The sequence below is a fragment of the Pelodiscus sinensis genome, chromosome 25 (genome assembly GCF_049634645.1).
Source record: "Pelodiscus sinensis isolate JC-2024 chromosome 25, ASM4963464v1, whole genome shotgun sequence".
NCBI lineage: Eukaryota > Metazoa > Chordata > Testudines > Trionychidae > Pelodiscus > Pelodiscus sinensis.
In genome coordinates this window covers 8,211,050-8,229,257 of record NC_134735.1, presented here as the reverse complement: position 1 = coordinate 8,229,257, position 18,208 = coordinate 8,211,050, and the positions used below count along the sequence as shown (strand labels likewise).

The window sequence follows — 18,208 nt, the reverse complement described above, 5'->3', positions numbered from 1 at the left end:
CACATTTATCTCCAGACTTCTCCTTGTCCTGATCTATTCCATCCTCCTCCCCCCCAAAACTTTTATTCATTGAAACTCTGCACTTTTAGAGAGAGGTACACAAATTTGAAGAAGGACAATAGGGTTGAGGCCTGCTATTTCTTACCTCCCTCCCTCTCTCTAAACATTTTTGCTGTTAATAGGCATATTATCTCTGAAGACACAAACCCACAATTTAGGAACTACAAAACTAAACATTTCTGATGGCATTTTCTAGACTGAGCACTGAGCCCCACTGGACAGATAGAAAGATTAACCTAAATAATCTATACAGAAGTCTCTGGAACCCGGTAAAATTGGATCCCTAATCCATGAACTTATTGGAAAACTTTTACAAAACTTTTCTTAAACATTATATGACTATATTGTCTCATACTATGGAATTAGAATTTATAATCTATGGAATTAGAATTTATGGAATTTGTTCCATTATGAGATATCTTTGAGCTATAATGTATCTTCATTAAAACTTTTTATTAAATAAGTTTTATTTTTTTAAAATAATCGATTTTTATCCACCCTGAGTCTTATGTCTAGGAACAGGATATAGTCCAAAGCTATCTTCAGAGTTAACTTTAAAACGGCTCTACTGATGGACTGTAACTATTTCAATAGGAAAGAACAAATAGGAACAGAAGCTTTACATTAACATGCTTCGCAGCCCCACCAATCCACAGCCCAGTTAGAATATTAATATGTTAAAATTCTACTGCCAGAGTGGAAGTCTTAAATAAAACCTTTATTAAAATAAAATTATCTAATGAACCTGGACATTTCATTTCTGAACACAATCATTTCTGATCATCTTTGCTGTTAATGTAGGAAAATGTTTGGTACAGGGACCTTTGCTTACTGGTTTGTAAGTACCACACACACTTAAGGTACTATATGAATAGCAACCATTATTAAATTGTTTTGAAATATAAACTGCTTTGTCTAGTTGGAGTTAAGTAAATCACTGAAATATGAATGAATTTAATACATCCATTTTTTCCCCACATTGAAGATACAAAACAATGACTCTGACACCCAAAAGAAAACAAAATAATTACCTAACCAGAACTAGACAGCTTAATGATCTAACTGGTTCAAAAGAACATGAAGTACTTAGGAGCAGCATGTTTTGTTATATCAGAGTTTAGCAACCTATGGCTCGTGAGCCAAATATGGCTCACTAGGGAGCCAGATATGCCTCTTCTGGAGCCCCAGCTCAGCCGCCCCATACGCCTCCCTGCAGCAGGGAGCCAGCGCTGGCACTACAGCCTTATGACCTCCACAAGCCTGGAGTGTCAATGCCAGCTTCCCATAGGGGTGGGGGGCCAAGGCGAGGGAGAAAGCCCCCTCCACCGCCAGATCCAGCGTGAGGGGAACAAGAGGAGCAAAAAAGTCTCAGTGTACTCCTCTTTTCCTTCAATCAGCACGTGGAAACAAGCAGCCAAAATGGCTCGATGAGCACTGCCCTTTTTCGTCCCTCTGGGAAACACTCCCCTGGAGGTTTCTGAGGAATGGGAGCAGCGGGCAACGTATTACATCAGTGGTCACCAACCAGTAGATCTCGATCTACCGGTAGATCTCAGGGGCTCTAAGAGTAGCTCTTGAGCCCTCTCTGAACTGCGCGCCTGCACGGTACATTTACATTAGATTTCCTCATTTGAGGAGCAGCTACTCACCGAGCAACAACACAAGTGAGTAGCTGCGAGGAATGGTGGGAGCTGGAAGGTCAGGAGGGCTGAAACACCCCAGCCAGCTGACTGTGGCTTTCAGCTGAAAGAGGCTGTCCTGCGCTCCAGCTGATCGGCGGCTTCTCCTCTGCGCCTGCCCACGTGAAGCTTGGTGCACCCTGGCTGAGCGCCATGGCCAGCTGGCCGGGCAGCCACTTCTCTTCGCTCCCGCCCAGCTGCCCTGCGCTCAGCCCAGGGAGGCTGCGTCTAGCTCCAGCTGTGAGTTCTTTTTTTTTGCTTCTCACTTGTGTGGTCCCTGACTGATGGGTTAGTGGTCAACCATCCAAAAAAGGTTCCCCACTCCAGCCATAAATAAAGACAATGTTGAAGCCTTTTGTGCTGGACATAATATTTTACTTTATTTAAAAATGTAGCCATGCCAACAAGCCCTCAAATGGGGCCCAGCCCCCATCTGCCCACAGCATCGTATTGCTCCTCCACCCCCCCACACACCAACTCTGAGTCCATCACATATCTGAACCCCCTGCTCTGAGGCCATCATATCCTCACATCCCTAGTCCCCTACCATAACACTCCTGCACCTCCACACACCCCAACCTTGTGCCCTGAGTCCATCATACACCCCAACCCAGACTCTTGCACCTCCATATCACCAGTCCCCTGCCATAAGATTGACAGAAGACAGCCTGAATACGTGCCTGAAGTTGGATTTGACCAGTCATGATGTAAACTTCAAAGAAATGTGTGAAAAGATACAGCAGCAGAAGTCCCATTAAATAAAGTCCGTGAGTACAATTTATGCTACTATTAATTATGTCATTTAATAATATTACATTGTATATTTTCAGTCATACAAATGGGCATTCTTATATGGCTCTTTAGTTATTCGGACTTTTGAGATTGTTTGACTCTTTGGTTTGAAAAGGTTGACGAGCCCTGTGTTATATTATGTAGTATTTGATCCAGATGATCACAGAGTGCTGCTGTTTCATCTTAGAGATGTAGCAGGGATTAACAGAAATATGCTCAGATGAACGTCAAAATGCGGCCATCAGCTTGCAGCCAGCACCATCTACAATGCACTAAGATAGCTAGACAAAAATCAGTAACTGGGTGAAGAGCAGTTGGCTCAAGCTAAACTGTGCAAAATAGAGCAGGTACTGGCGGAGAAAGGGTGCACTCCAAAGAACAAGCCACCACCTCTAACACATCCCTCTCTATTCTAGTCTCTGATCAAGACAGTCCACAGTGGATGGATCCTCAATGCTTCAAGTGAGAACATTTCTTAAGACTACATCGTGTGCTTGTTGACAAATTTGACGGTCTTGTGGTTTACACGTGTCTGTAGCATTTTGTAAAAACGTGTCTCTGAAAAGAGTTAGGAATTTTAGTAATTTTGGCTAAATATTCTGTAGCAACATTAAGGTTGCTGAACATCTGACACCACAGTTCTTTTATCAACAAACCAAGAAATCAAGCAGCTGAAATGCAGATTACCTTTCACGTCTATCCATATGATCTTCACCTTAACTGTAGAAAGAGGCTTACATATTATACAGGCTATTCGAAGCCTTTGACTGCTCTGTTACCTCAATTAGGAATTAAGCAATTTTTTTTCTTGTGATGGTTGTTGTGTCATGTTCTTAAAGGTGAAATGCTGGTGCAGTATTTTACTAAGTAAAAAAATTCGGATAGACATGGCAGACAAGACTCAAATGAAAATGCAGCATGATCAAATACTGGCAGTACCTCCCTACATTTTGCACTGCTGATGAAAGGAAACATGAATAGTTCCTAGATAAGAAATGATGCATTTCCAGTAACACTATTTAAAAATCAAGCAATCATGCTAAAAACTAGACAGCATTGCTAAATTAACAGAAGTGCTGTGATTTCCTGACTGTAAGATACACTTTACAGAAAAGGTACTCCCCTCTAAATTACCACAGATCGCAAATAAAGAAAAACCTCAGTAACATGCCATTTTATTCTCTTTTTAAAACTTCAAGTAAAGTTTTTATTCTATGTAATAATTGTACTGCTTTGGCTTTTTTGTTTTTCTGCAGTCTAAACAGCAGAAGTTCCTTGGATCTGGTCAAAATATTATTTACTTGACTTGTTGAAAATAATTCTTATGGTCTCTCCTGTCAGGCAAACAATCTGAACTAGATAATTCCGGCATAAATGGAAAATAAAATAAGGACACTTGTACAGACTTACCAGGGGCCACGTGAGAATGGAGTTGCAATATCAGGGGCCAAGTGAGAATGGAATTGCAATATCTCCAACAGTCAGTCCTTTTGGGTTCTGTGTAAATGCTTTGCAAGCAGGAGCACTTAGAAGGAAATATTTCAGATATGTCTTTTCATTGCTGAGTTCAGAATAATCAATGCAGCCTCACTCAGTAACTGGCTTTCCAGGAAGTAACATGGAGCTTAGTTGAATTCAATTACTGTATCTAAGTTATCTATTTCCCAATTAAGACACTTCTGCAAATAACTGAAAGCAAAATGCATACAGCTTCCATATCAAAACATTACTGTGTATGTACACACAAAATGGGAGTAAAATGCATTTAAATTAACTTGTATTTAGGTAAAGTTATTTTACCTTTTTATCCTGTACAGTCTTTAGTATTCTGCAGAAGGTATGAAAAAGCCATCAGCTAAAGCTGCTTTTCTTTGGGTGCTGTGAGTACTGCTAAACTAGAGGTAACACAGTATCATCTTTTTTTTTTTTTTAAATCATGAGATGCATTCAGCAATTCTCTGTACTGTGAAATTCACAGATGGTAATAATCTTTTCTTGGAACAAACTTACTTTTGAAAAGCTGTCTCCTGCTAAGAGTCCACATGTAAAATTAAGTCAAAGTTTTCCAGAACTATGGAAAACTTGGTGCTCAGAACTGGACCTTTGGAATTTGGCTTCTCAAATAAGTTGTAAAGCACCATTACACTTGCTTTTGTTTCCATCCTAGCAGCAAAGTTTCACATTTCAACTTCATTTCATGCGTTTACCAAAAAGCACATACTGGGGGCTCTTGCTTCCACAAGAAATGTATTTGGAGAGCAAGCAAACATAAGCTAGTCACAGTGCTACATGCAACTCTAATACTAGTTACACTGACATTGCAAAGGATCCTGAAGTATTAAAAATTATATACATTTGGTACAGCACCACTAAAATGTCACCTCAGAGATGGACAAGAGACAAGCAGAGCTCTGAAGAATATACAGTGTGAAACAGCAACAAATTCTGGCTAAGAGCAATGAGACAAAGCCTTGTTCTCACAAAAATGCCACAGAGGCTTGTACACCAACGAAGAGGAGGCAACAAAACTTGTTTTGTAAGGTCTTTATCCCAGTGTCGCCCTCCACCACATAGTTAAGTGAATGGAACTCAGTTACTCTATCAGGACCAGACTCAATCCTACTATGATTTGAACATAAGGTCCCAAGTAGAGTGAAAAATTGGGGCAGTGGGTATGCGGTAATAGGCACATATATTAGAAAAAGTCCTGAATACCAAGACTTTCCCTATAAAATTGGGACATTTTTCACCTTAGTCCCCAGGTTACTGCAGAACAGAATAGACAGCTATTTCTGTGCATTATTAAAAACTAGAAGAAAAATTAGGGTAGCCATTTGTTAAACAATAATTAAATTGGTAAATGTTAAACATACTATTGCAATAACAATTATGAGAGTAAGAAATATATCGAAATACTTTGTGTAGGTTCTTCACAATGGAGGACAAGAGTCAATATTCCCATTTTACAGATTAAGGATGGAGGCAGAAAAAAGCCATAGCAGTGGTCTAAGGCTGTAACAGATGGCGAGTGAGAGATCCAAAAACAAAACACCGAACTCCCAATGTGTATTTACATACAGGCAGTCCCCGACTTACGCGGATCCGACTTATGTCGGATCTGCAGTTACGAATGGGACTCGCCCCGGAGGACACGGACTGCGGGACCTCGCGGTCCTGCCGCCCGTGTACTCCGGGGCTTTCTCCGCGTCTCCCTGGACCCCGGCTGCTCTGCCCCAGGCGTTCCCAAGTCAGCTGCTGCTGAAACTGACCAGCGCTGACTACAGGAAGCCCGAGGCAGAGTTGCTCTGCCCCGGGCTTCCTGGAATCAGCTGCTGATCAGTTTCAGCAGCAGCTGACTTGGGGACGCTTGGGGTTCTTAAGTTGATTCTGTATGTAAGTCAGAACTGGCGGTCAGTTTCAGCAGCGGCTGAATCTGGACGCCAGTTCCGACTTACATACAGATTCAACTTAAGAACAAACCTACAGTCCCTATCTTGTACGTAACCCGGGGACTGCCTGTATATGGAAGAACTGAGGCAAGAAAGAGAGAACACTACCCTCCCTTATCCAAGGATTATCACGAGTTAAAAAACATCCTTTGATATACAATCTGCACTGTACGGAAAACCATCTGCTTTTACTGTGTGCAGCTCACAGTATTAGACTTACAACAGAGTAATGAAGATGTTGGGACAAATCAAACCAGAAAATCTTACTTAAAATTGTGCTTGCGTCTGAAATGCCTTGTGCCCATTAAGAGGACACACTTCCCTCAGACTGGGGAAGTCATATTTTGAAACTTAATCAGCTATTTTTATTTCCTTTGGTGTCTCAGCTCACAAATAAGTCCCTTTGTCACAGGACACCATGGAATAAAAACTAAAAAAGTGGAAGTGGGAGCTTCAGTTGACCTACTAATCAGGATTTGGCATAGAAGGCAGAGAACTGGTGTTGCAATATGTACAAGTTGTAAGGGTGGTTAATATTTTACAATGTTGAACTTTGTAACAACTCAAACAGCTGCAGATTTTTTCAGTGCAAAATGCAAATCCTTCTTTAGACTGAATCCTTCAAAAACTTTGGGGATCACCTCATTGTAGTGATTCTCTCGCCCCCAACATTTGAGTTTGAGACTGAACTATCTTGTTCCCCTTCCTTGCTTAGAGGTATCCATTTTAATTGCATGAACATGCTGTTCTTTCACAAAATTCACAGCTTATTGTAGATCAGGTTAATACAATTAAACAGCAACTCATTTTTCTCGTGATTCTCAATCTAAAAAAAAGCAAGTTGTGGGTTGGAGTAAACACTTTAAAACCAATTACGCGTTTTAAAATTCATTACACTGCAGTTTAATACCATTTTAAAGATTTTTGGCATTAACAAAAAAGACTTTCCTTGAATCTAATCTCATCTATGGGCAGTTTCCAGTAACTCAGTGAATATTCCATTGTCAAGAAGTTATCATTGTTATGCACCTCCCATTAGCTGCCAATGTTTTAGACTAAGTATTCAGAATATCCTTTTCATTTAATTTACAGGTTTTGTGTTCTGCTTTTCAAAAAGCAACCACTTCAAGTAAATTTTAAAGATATGTGGCATTAACAGAATAACTGCCCCGGTTCTAGTAGGAAAAAATATTAGATACTACTCTGACCACAGCTGACAACACAATGCCCAAATAAGGCACTGAAGGGAAAACATGGACTCTGACCTAGCAAATATTAATGATTGTTAGTACTCAAAGAAGCATTACAAACATTTATGAAAAAATATTTTAGGTGTTTCTTCTTTCTGGGACATTTAGCATCATTCTGCAGAATGGGTTCACACCTTGTAAAGCAGAAGTAAACAAGACCAGGAAGTATAAAACCAGCCAAGTACACTTCCAATCCAGTAACTAGAGGAGTTGCAGAATTTTTTTATCTGAATCAGTATACAAAATACAGGTTCAAAGGTATTACATATTGCCAGGCTTGCACACTAACAATGCTGGTGAGCAAAACTCAATTACACAGTAAGCACTTAAATTGTGAGGCAGCCATGCTAGCGCTATAAAGCCCTGCTATACAGTACAACTCAAGTCTCAAAGAGAGATGCTTCTCCTTTCTCCATGTAGAGACTTAATTTTGTAATAAACCTACCTTGTTGCTGGAACACTCACTCACACCTTCCACCCCTCAACAGTAAATCTGTCACTGTTTCAGCTTCTCCAGTTATGAAATCAGGAAACAATTCTGCAAAAAGAAGAAACTCTGTTGAAGCAGCTGTATATTTAAGCTATACATAACTTGATTTTATTTTCTGATGCAAGAGGTTTTATACAGAAAACTGGAGGAGATCATTATTGGCTTAAACCATTGGTCACCTTCTGATAAAGGGATTTGGAAAGTCAACCCATCTACCATCACTTAGGGTCACCATTTTTTCCTCCCTTCCAATCCCAAACTCCAAGTGGCCACTTCTACTACACTTCCTCACGAGAGAGTGCAAGCAAGGACAGAGGACTTCTGGCACCAACTGAAGATACATCCTCCCTTTCCAGACCAATGTTCATATTTTGTCTTCAAGCAGAAGAGGAAGTCAACTGCATGGTTCTGGCCAGTACATTGTAGTATGGGATTTTGAAAATTCTTGTTCATACAGAAGCAACCAAACTGAGCTGGTTACAACAATGTGTGAAAATGCTTGTAACTAGCATGGTTTGTGCCTGAGCAGGAACAGTCCCTGTGGCACTCACTACTCCTACACCATGGGCCAAAGAGAAGCTATCCAACATCACTATTCATGGATCATTGCTTCAGGCATAAGAATCCGGAGTAATTACTTACAGGGTGCCACTTGGTACTTTCTTGCAATTTTCAACACAAAATAAGTGGCACAAACAATTCTTGTATCTGTAACTCTAGAACGCTTTGCGAATTTATTCTCTCTACATTTAAGTCTCTTTTCCAATCACAAGATACAATATGGGAGAAAAAATTCAGACAAGTAATATTTTGGGACAATTTTAGATTGGCTATTTATTTCATAGATAAATACAGTCTTTTGACTAGAAAACTAAACATCTGTGCTAGTGATATCCCTGCCACAGATATATCCATTGCTTCCCACCAAATTAAGGCTCCATTCTGCTCAGCTGAATGGGTACAACTATAGTTTGAATTGGATCCAAAATCTACATTGGAAAATTACTAAAAACTTTTTAAAATTAAGGCATCAATGCAAGCAACGAGAGAGATGAAGTTGTGAAGGCCCATGTTGAACATTGTCTGTGGACTAGGGATGTTAGCGTAGTCACGTAAATGATTAATCGATAAGCCTGGACTTATAGGTTAATCCAAACAACAACATGTATTCCCCTCCCCCTTTCTGCCTTTGTATCAGAGACAACGGGGGAGGGAAGGAGGGACGCAAGATGGGATGCCAGTGCCGCCTTTGTCTGTGGGGAGCTTGGGCCTCCCGCAGGCAGGAGGCTACTGCCACCCCACACTGCCGCATCTGTATCAAAACTGCTCCTCTCGTGGACTGGCTCCTGAAGCTCCCCAGGAGTGGGGCCACGAGAGCACTGGCTGCTAGCCCCACCCCCCGGGGATCATCAAATAATTGTGTAACCACTAAGTTTTGGTGTGGTTACTAGGGATGTGAACGACTAGTCGACTATCTGATAAACAAATGCTTATCAGCTAGTCGACTAGTTGCTTCCCCCTCCCTCCCGCTGCCTCTGAGAAAAAGGTAGCAAAGGGCAGGGGGGAGGAGATAAGGGGGTTCTTCAAAGCGACAGCACCGTGTGGAGCCTGGGATCAGCTGGGGACTCAATAGTCCCCAGCTGATGCCAGGTGCCATGCGGCACTGCTGCTTTGAAATTCTGTGGGGAACACGGGGCCAGTGGGGGGAGGGGGGGGAACTGCTTGAGTCCCCTGCTAGCCCCGTGCACCATGCTGCACCTTAACTTTTGAAGTGTAGACACTCCAAAGGTGGAAGCACCCTTATTGACTAATCAAATAATCGACACAAACTGCATCGACTATTCAATTAGCCAAATCAAAATTTTACATCCTGAGTGGTTACATCATTATTGAATTAAATGAGATCTAACATCCCTACTGGGGACCAAGTCTGTTAAGGAGTTACATAGCAATGACAAATTTTCAACAACAAGATATATATTTTAATGAATTAATTTAGATTAAACACTAATAGGCAGTAAGAAAAACTTGACAATCATCTGTCCAGGAAATATTAAGAATTAATACTGCATTTTATAGCACCTTACACAAGACTCTTACAATGTTTTACAACCTATTATTAAATTAAACCTGAACACTCCAAGTAAGGATGTTATTCCAATAATATCTATGGATAAACTGAGGCACAGAGGTAAAATGACTTGCCCACGGTCCCACAGCAAATCAGTGGTTGAACTAAATATGAAACCCAAATCTTCTGACATCCAGTTCTCTGCCTTGCTCACCAGACAATGCTTTCTTTCTGCTCTGGTCTACATTTAGCTATGCACATTAAAGCAATTCTGGGTGTGTATACCTTCCACTACAAGATGCAGATCTGAACTATTAATCTGTAGCCTGATCTGAAGTAGACATTAGCTAGAACTGAAGTTTCAGTTTGCCTACTTTAAAAAAAAGCAGCACAGAATCATAGAAAAATATGAGATAAAAATACAGAGGCAACTGCAGAGAGAGAATACCCTTATGTTCCCGGCAGGCTGAAGAGAGGGAGACCTCAACAACAGCTGCACAAACCAATCATGTTGTGTGTGACTGATGTAGAACTGAGAGTAACATGGTTTAGCAGCATCTCTTATTTAAGTTCACTAGTAGTTAGTGGTTCCAGGTTTAGTACAGTTGCTGCCATTTAGTCATTAAATGCTGATGAATTTTCCTGTGTTAATCAAGGTAGCAAGCAGCTCAGCTTAGACTCAAAAGAAGTTAAGGCTACTAAAGTTACAGGAAACTATTTCCTGTTTCTTTTGTTTATTCATCCTTAAGTTCTCTTCCTGGACGTGGCTAGGAGGCTCTTGGAGACAGATGAACACAAAGTTCACATCTTCATTCTTACTAGTTCTGTGTGGGCTAGGATTCCCTATAGCTGAAGTTTGACCTTTCACTGGCACAACAACAGTTGCCATTCTCATACCGCTAAATTAATCTATTCACTAAAAACTATTCATTTAGTTACTATAGCATAAACTTTCCTAAATTATAAGGTGCTCCTATGACAGCGCATAGACAGTGTATTAATTAGGATCGGTAGACTTAACACCACAATACAGGGTTTCAATTTCCATTCCAGAATGACATAAATAAAGAGTTAAATTAAGAAGTTAAGTACTGTAAATTAGCGTATATAGCCCACCGGTTATTCATGTTTTTACCTACCTGTGGTATACATGTCTACGTCTTATGCAATTTGATTTTTACTCATGTTACAAGACGACAAGATCAACATAATAAAATCAACATCTTCTTTTCTCCACTCGTGAACAGACTTTTCATTAACGGAAAATTTTCTGCCTGCTGCTCTATTGCAATTTTCTTTTGCATATGTAACAACAGATAGTTTAAAATCGGCTGTATATGATTTGCGTTTAGGCATCATTAAAAATATTTTCTTGGACTATATTTGTTATAAACTGAAAAAGTTTTAAGACGTTGTGGTTGGTAGGTCTTATATACTGGTAATAGGGTAGTGCTTATTGCTTTTTATAGCTCAGCAGCCTCAGCCATGATTCATTACCAGTATAACAAGACCCAGTATTATTGGGCTGCATGATGTCGTTATCTTCAATCTTTATAACTGGCAAGTAACAACCACATCAAAGACCACCAGATTCTTTTATGAAGGCAGCAGAAGTCTATGCAGGTTATGTACATCCACGGGTATTCTAATATATATTTTAACACACTATAGAAAAACTGTGCATAATACTTAGACGAGTGTTATATTCGCTAATTTACGGTACTTGCCACTTAACCTTGCTCAGGTAGCCAAATTTGCTATTCTGTATTGCTCTCTAGATTATTAACTGTGTGTTTTGCAGCAACTTGTACCTCCAATCATGCATACCATGGGAGTCTGACATCTCCCCTTCTGGATCATTACCAGTGTTATCACCAAGGAAACCACAGGACTCACTGCCAAAGGCACTACCTGAAGCTGTATTACATTTCTATATTTCCATGACTACAGACCGACAAGTTAACTCTCCAGACCATAAAAAACCCACTACTTTTTCAGGTAGCATTTATTTCACAGTATGTAACAGTTCAAAACAAGTCACTGTTAATCTATGCTAGTTTTCCTTTTATTCTTGTTAGTGATCAGTGAACTAGGAGCACAGTTAGATCTTAATTACACATATTTCTATTAATGTTATAGGAAACTGCAAGGCAAGAAATGCAGTTCCTTACTTTATACATTCACTAGAAGATTACTCTAGCATTGCTCAGGTCCTTAACTCAATTTTTGTTTTTTGGAAAATAACCTCAACACAGCAGCTTGGGGCCAGGTGAGAAGTGCCTCTCCATGGCTGCAGCAGCACGAGAGGACACAGCTGGGGGAGTGTGCATGTCCCCTGGCTGGGGCAGGTCCAGGTTAGGCTGGATGGGAGCCACAGAAGGACCACCTGTCTCTGGCAGCATCAGCAGCTACAGGGAAGCTCCAGGTTGGCTCCCTTGGCCGGGGTGGGGGGAGAGCACACCTTCTTCTGACCCCAGCATGGAGCAGATGCAGCTAGGGGTGAGAGGGAGGCACCCCCTTCCCCAGCCCAGAGATGCCACAGCCCCCCTCCCCTAGAATGGAGCTGCTGTGACAGCTCTGTGCTGGAGCCGGCAGGCAAAGGTGATATTTTCCATGCCCACCCTAAACCGTCTTTCAACATTCCCTCAGTTATATCAATTGTGAGGACTGTACTTGATTCGGTGATTCTGTCTCTCTTCTGTTTGATTTTATGAGAAACAATCCCATCCAGACACATCCTGTTTTCCTGGCACAACCAAACTCTTATGTTGCTTTAAGTTATGATAAGAGAGCTATATACCAAATTTGCTGATCCTAATCCTTACCATTAAGAGACATTCTTGAACAGACAGACAAATTGTCTCAAATACATAGCAGATGTCAGCATAACATTCCTATAGAAGACCCATCTATTTAAATATAAATATATCAAGGCTTAACAGGTGATTCACGTATTTACGTATCATTGCATGATAAAGGGCTGAATTTTTCAGAAAAATGGGACATAACAGTTAATGTAAATGGCTCTTCTAAGAGGACCATTTCATGAGGTCTAAAAGTGGTAAGTGTCTCTTGTTCTGCGGGTATGCAAATGATATCAATTCACAAACAAGTTGGAAGGAATGTGGGTTGTTGTTTTTTTAAGTCAACTATTTACCACTAGTTCCATTCAATTTACTGAAATCACAAGCTCAAATACTTCCTTTGGGTCTAGGCCAGTGTTTCTGAAAGTGTACCACGGAAACATTTTCAGAAACACTTTAACTGGCCGCCCTGGTTTGTTTATGTACCAGCGCCGTGGCAACAGAGCCTCGTGGCTCCCTCTGGCTCCATTTTATCCTTTGTAGCCAAGGGGAACCACAGGAAGCGGTGGCCGAGCCCACGCCTCTTCCTGTGGCTCCCCTTGGCTGCAAAGGACAAAACGGAGCCAATGGGAGATGTAAGGCACCAGTACATAAAAAGACCAGGGTGGCCAGTTAAAGTGTTTCTGAAAGTGTTTCCGCGATACACTTTCAGAAACACTGGTCTAGGCCATAATCAATGTTTTGTCAATCCTGTGAGAAACCCATACCCACAAGATTTTTAAACACACATTTCCATTCTTTTTATTGTGATCTGTTTTGACTTGATGGAAGATGGGGAAAATGGTCTTATACTTTATGAAAAATAAAGTGTCAGAATTTGACGCTTTTCATATCAGTGAATTTTTCCTTTCTATTGATGTTTGATCAATTTTCTTTTTACAAAAACTATTTTGTACTTTTATAGTTATTTCCCAGCATACTGATTTCAGTATATTTTTGTACTTATTTTATATTTTCTTACACATTTCTCTTTCAACTAAAGAGCTCCAATAAATTTATTATTTAATACTGCTTTTTATCTTTAAAGTAGTTTATAATAAGCATTAATCCAATACACCCAGGAAGTAAGCAAGCATTATTATTCCCCACTTTCAGACAGGGAAAGTGAAGCAGGGAGGTAATGCACAGAAGGGTGCAATACTGAAGCAGAGATTATAGATCAGAAGTTTTATATTCCAGCCCACTTTTAAGAACATTTGTGTGTGTCAAAAAGACATGGATTGAAATAAGAATATATCCAAAGTTTACATGCAGTGTGTTTTTCTAGAACTCTCATTTCCTCTTTTTCCCCCTCTTATCCTCTGTCGGCTCCCCCCCCCCCCCCCCAATTCCTTTTTTAGAATGCCTGTCAAGGAATCTTTAATTATTACTTTAACAGGTGTGAAAGGATTGAAGCAGAAAAGAATCCCTACACATCCAGGCAAGCTCTGCAGATATGATCACAGCTGAAAATTCTTAGCCAACTAGATGACATACTTAAGAATCCTATAAAGAATTGCCATACCACAAATCACAGTATTTTGCCAATCTTGCCAAGCAATAGCATGACATACTGGTCTCCTCCAAAAGAAACATTTCATTGGTCTTTATATCTGTAAGGAACATTTAGTAATCAATGTACTACAAATAATTAGCTTTAAATGTACACCTTAATATTCAAATGGGAAATGACACAAAACCAATTGGGCTCCACATTCTCAGAGACTAGGAAAAAGAATAACATTTTGTAGAATTTCTATAGGAAGATATGCTTAGTTGGGGAAAGGACAATTTTTATCAGCACCTAATCTGGCCAGTTCAGTTTTCTTACCAATTTAGCAAATAAAACACATGTAGTCTGCTTATACTATTATAAGCACCCCAAATGATCTACATGCTGCCTACAGAAAGACAATTCCTCACCCAAATAGCTCACAACCTAATTATAGGTTCTATGCAAGAAAACCACTCAGTTTTAGCAACAACTATTAAACTTTACTTTCTTTGCTTAAACTAGCCTTCATTTCATTTTCAGTAAAATGCAATCTGCTTTAAGACATTTGTACTCTACGAATCTGATCTCCAATAATATGCTAAATAGAAAAAAACACAGTAAAAAACTGTTTTAAAGTACTGTACTTTGAATAATTAAGCAATGGCAGCCACTTGCCTAAGTAGGAAATTAACAAAACTCCAGAGTAAAGGAGGATATTTGAAACTCCATTTTCTTTTAAAACAGCAATTTTCCCATGTCCAAATTACAGACTTGAACAGCTTGCATTGCTTCAACTCATCTAGTCCTTGTCCACAGCGAAAGAGCTGCATCCTTATAATTTGAAGATCACTTACTGCTGGTTGCCACAATTTCCCAATCTACATTTTCCACAAACTAGTCAGGGTTCTATACTGCTGACAGGAGTGGAAATGCAGCTGTTCAGTTCCTTTCGAAAACATTGTTTGCCAAGTTGGTAACTAACTGCAACAACAAACTATGGAGTAAACAACCAACTACTAGTAGAGGAAGGAAGTGTGATTGTGATTAAAACCTCCTGGGTTCTATTTCTGGCACTATTACTGACTTTTCATCTGATCTTAGAGAAGTCACTTGTATCTAAACTTCAAATTAGCCATCTGTAAGAAATAGCGACACGCCTTCCAGCGAGGTGGCTGGAAGAACAGAGGTCAGAGGCATACTTTTGCAACTGTTGGCTTCTAATTAAAGTTTGAATTCTAGAAGCCTCTGCTGATTGGCTGAGCCTTGGTAGGGGAGGGGCTTTATAAGGCAGTGGGCAAGTGACCAAGGAGCTTGCGAACAGGTGATTGCTAACAGGGAGTTTTGAGAGGGAGTTCGGAAGGGGAAAGGGAAGGGCGGGAGGTTCTCTTGCCTTTGTTTTTAAATCCCTTTTCCAGGGCAGCAGCGATGGTTGGTGATGGGTCTGCTGTTACCTGCACAGCGTGTGCCATGTTTGTCTTCCTCCCGGAAGAAAGAACGGATTTCATCTGCAGCAAGTGCAAGCTGGTCGACATTTTGGAAGAAAAAATTGGAGGACTGGAGGCCCAAGTGTCGACCCTACTACGCTTGATCAGAGAGGATGAAGACTTCCTCGATAGAAGGCTGCATTTAATCCTTCAAGCACGGCAGGCAGAAGAGCCAGAGAGGGCAGTACGTGACCAAGAAGAGAACTGGAAGCATGTAACTTCTAGAAGGGGAAAAAGGCCAGCACGGGAATCCCCCGATGCTATAGAGGTAAGCAATCGCTTTCAAGCTCTCTCCACAGGCTCTGCAGTGCTGAAAGCTCTGGAAGGGACCTCACAAGGAAGAAACCAAAAGGGAACACCATCTACTGGAAGGCATGGGATGCATAGTCCTACGGATGGAGGTTCCACGGCCACCACGCCCAAAAGGAAACGACAGGTGGTGGTGGTCGGGGACTCCCTTCTAGGAGGGACTGAGCCATCCCTCTGCCATCCGGACCTGGAATCTCGAGAGGTGTGCTGCTTACCGGGAGCTCGCATTCAGGATGTCACTGAGAGGCTTACCAAGCTGATCAAACCTTCGGATTGCTACCCCTTCCTCCTTCTCCACGTGGGAACTAATGATACGGCCAAGAATGATCTTGAGTGTGTTACTGCGGATTATGTAGCGCTAGGAAGAAGGACCAAGAATTTGGAGCGCAAGTGGTATTCTCCTCCATCCTCCCTGTTGAAGGGAAAGGACTGGGCAGGGATCGTCGAATTGAGGACGTAAATGCGTGGTTGCGCAGATGGTGTCGCAGAGAGGGCTTTGGTTTCTTCGACCATGGGACTCTGTTCCGGGCGCAAGGATTGTTAGGAAGAGATGGGATCCACCTAACGAAGAGAGGAAGGAGCATCTTCGCGGGCAGGCTTGCAAACCTAGTGAGGAGGGCTTTAAACTAGGTTCGTTGGGGGACGGTGACCAAAACCCTGAGGGGAGTGGGAAAGTCGGATACCGGGAAGAAATGCAGAGAGGAAGGGGCAAGAAAGGAGGACCCATGTTTCGAATGGAGAAGATAGGACGATCAACTGGTTACCTGAAGTGTTTGTACACTAATGCAAGAAGCCTGGGCAACAAACAGGAAGAACTGGAGGCCCTGGCCCAGACCAAGAAATATGATTTAATTGGGATAACAGAGACTTGGTGGGATGACTCGCATGACTGGAGCGCTGTCATGGAAGGGTATAGACTGTTCAGGAACAACAGGCAGGGGAGAAAAGGAGGAGGAGTTGCACTATATGTAAGAGAGCACTATGATTGCTCTGAACTCCAGTATAAAGAGGGAGAAAAACCTGTTGAGAGTCTATGGGTTAAGTTTAAAGGAGCAAACAACAGCATTGATGTTGTGGTTGGTGTTTGCTACAGGCCACCGAATCAGGTGGATGAGGTAGATGAGGCTTTCTTCGGACAACTGAGCGAAGCTTCCAGATCGCAGGCCCTGGTTCTCGTGGGGGACTTTAATCACCCTGACATCTGCTGGGAAACCTATACGGCAGTACACAGGCAATCCAGGAAGTTTTTGGAGAATGTTGGGGATAACTTCTTGACACAGGTGCTGAAGGATCCGACCAGGGGCCGTGCGCAGCTTGACCTTCTGCTCACAAACAGGGAGGAACTAATAGGGGAAGTGGAGGTGGGTGACAACCTGGGAAGCAGTGATCATGAGATGGTAGATTTCAGGATCCTGACCAAAGGAAGAAAAGAGAGTAGTAAAATACACACCTTGGACTTCAAAAAAGCAGATTTTGACTCCCTCCGAGATCAGATGGGCAGAATCCCCTGGGATGTTAACATGAAGGGGAAAGGAGTCCAGGACAGCTGGCAGTATTTTAAAGAAGCCTTATTGAAGGCACAGAAAGAAACCATCCCGACACGTAGCAAGAGAGGCAAACATGGTAGGAGACCGGACTGGCTTACAGGGGAAATCCTTGGTGAACTTAAGCACAAAAAGGAAGCTTACAAAGAGTGGAAGCTTGGACAAATGACCAGGGAGGCGTTTAAAGGTATAGCTCAAGAATGCCGGGGGGTTATCAGGAAGGCAAAAGCACAAATGGAATTGCGACTGGCTAAGGATGTGAAGGGTAACAAGAAAGGTTTCTACAGGCATGTTAACAAGAAGAAGGTGATCAGAGAGGGTGTGCGGCTCCTAATGGATGAAGGAGGTAACTTAGTGACAGATGATGTGGGGAATGCTGAAGTACTCAATGCTTTCTTTGCCTCTGTATTCACGGACAAGGTCGGCTCCTGGACTTCTGCGCCAAGTGATGCAAGATGGGAGGAAGATGGACAGCCCGTGGTGGGTAAAGAACAGGTTAGGAACTATTTAGAAAAGCTAAACGTACATAAATCCCTGGGTCCGGACCTAGTGCTCCGAGGGTAATGAGGGAGTTGGCAAATGTCATTGTGGAGCCTTTGGCTATTATCTTTGAAAAGTCGTGGAGATCGGGAGAAATCCCGGATGACTGGAAAAAGGCAAATGTAGTGCCCATCTTCAAAAAAGGGAAGAAGGATGATCCAGGGAACTATAGGCCGGTCAGTCTTACCTCGGTTCCTGGAAA

The 18,208-nt window shown here is 41.7% G+C and overlaps 1 protein-coding gene across 7 annotated transcripts in view; it reads right to left on the bottom strand.

Annotated features, from left to right (window-relative positions):
- THRAP3 (thyroid hormone receptor associated protein 3) overlaps positions 1-18,208 on the bottom strand; it is an 87,757-nt gene that overhangs the window by 42,152 nt on the left and 27,397 nt on the right. For 4 of the 7 annotated variants that reach the window (XM_075908869.1, XM_075908867.1, XM_075908870.1 and 1 more), the window contains one exon: positions 7,676-7,768. The exons of 2 other annotated variants lie outside the window; for them this stretch is intronic. The gene's annotated coding sequence lies outside the window, so the exon portion shown is untranslated. Of the gene's footprint in view, positions 1-7,675; positions 7,769-14,804; positions 14,942-18,208 lie in introns of those variants that run through there. One more of the 7 variants, XM_075908871.1, reaches the window with a different exon arrangement.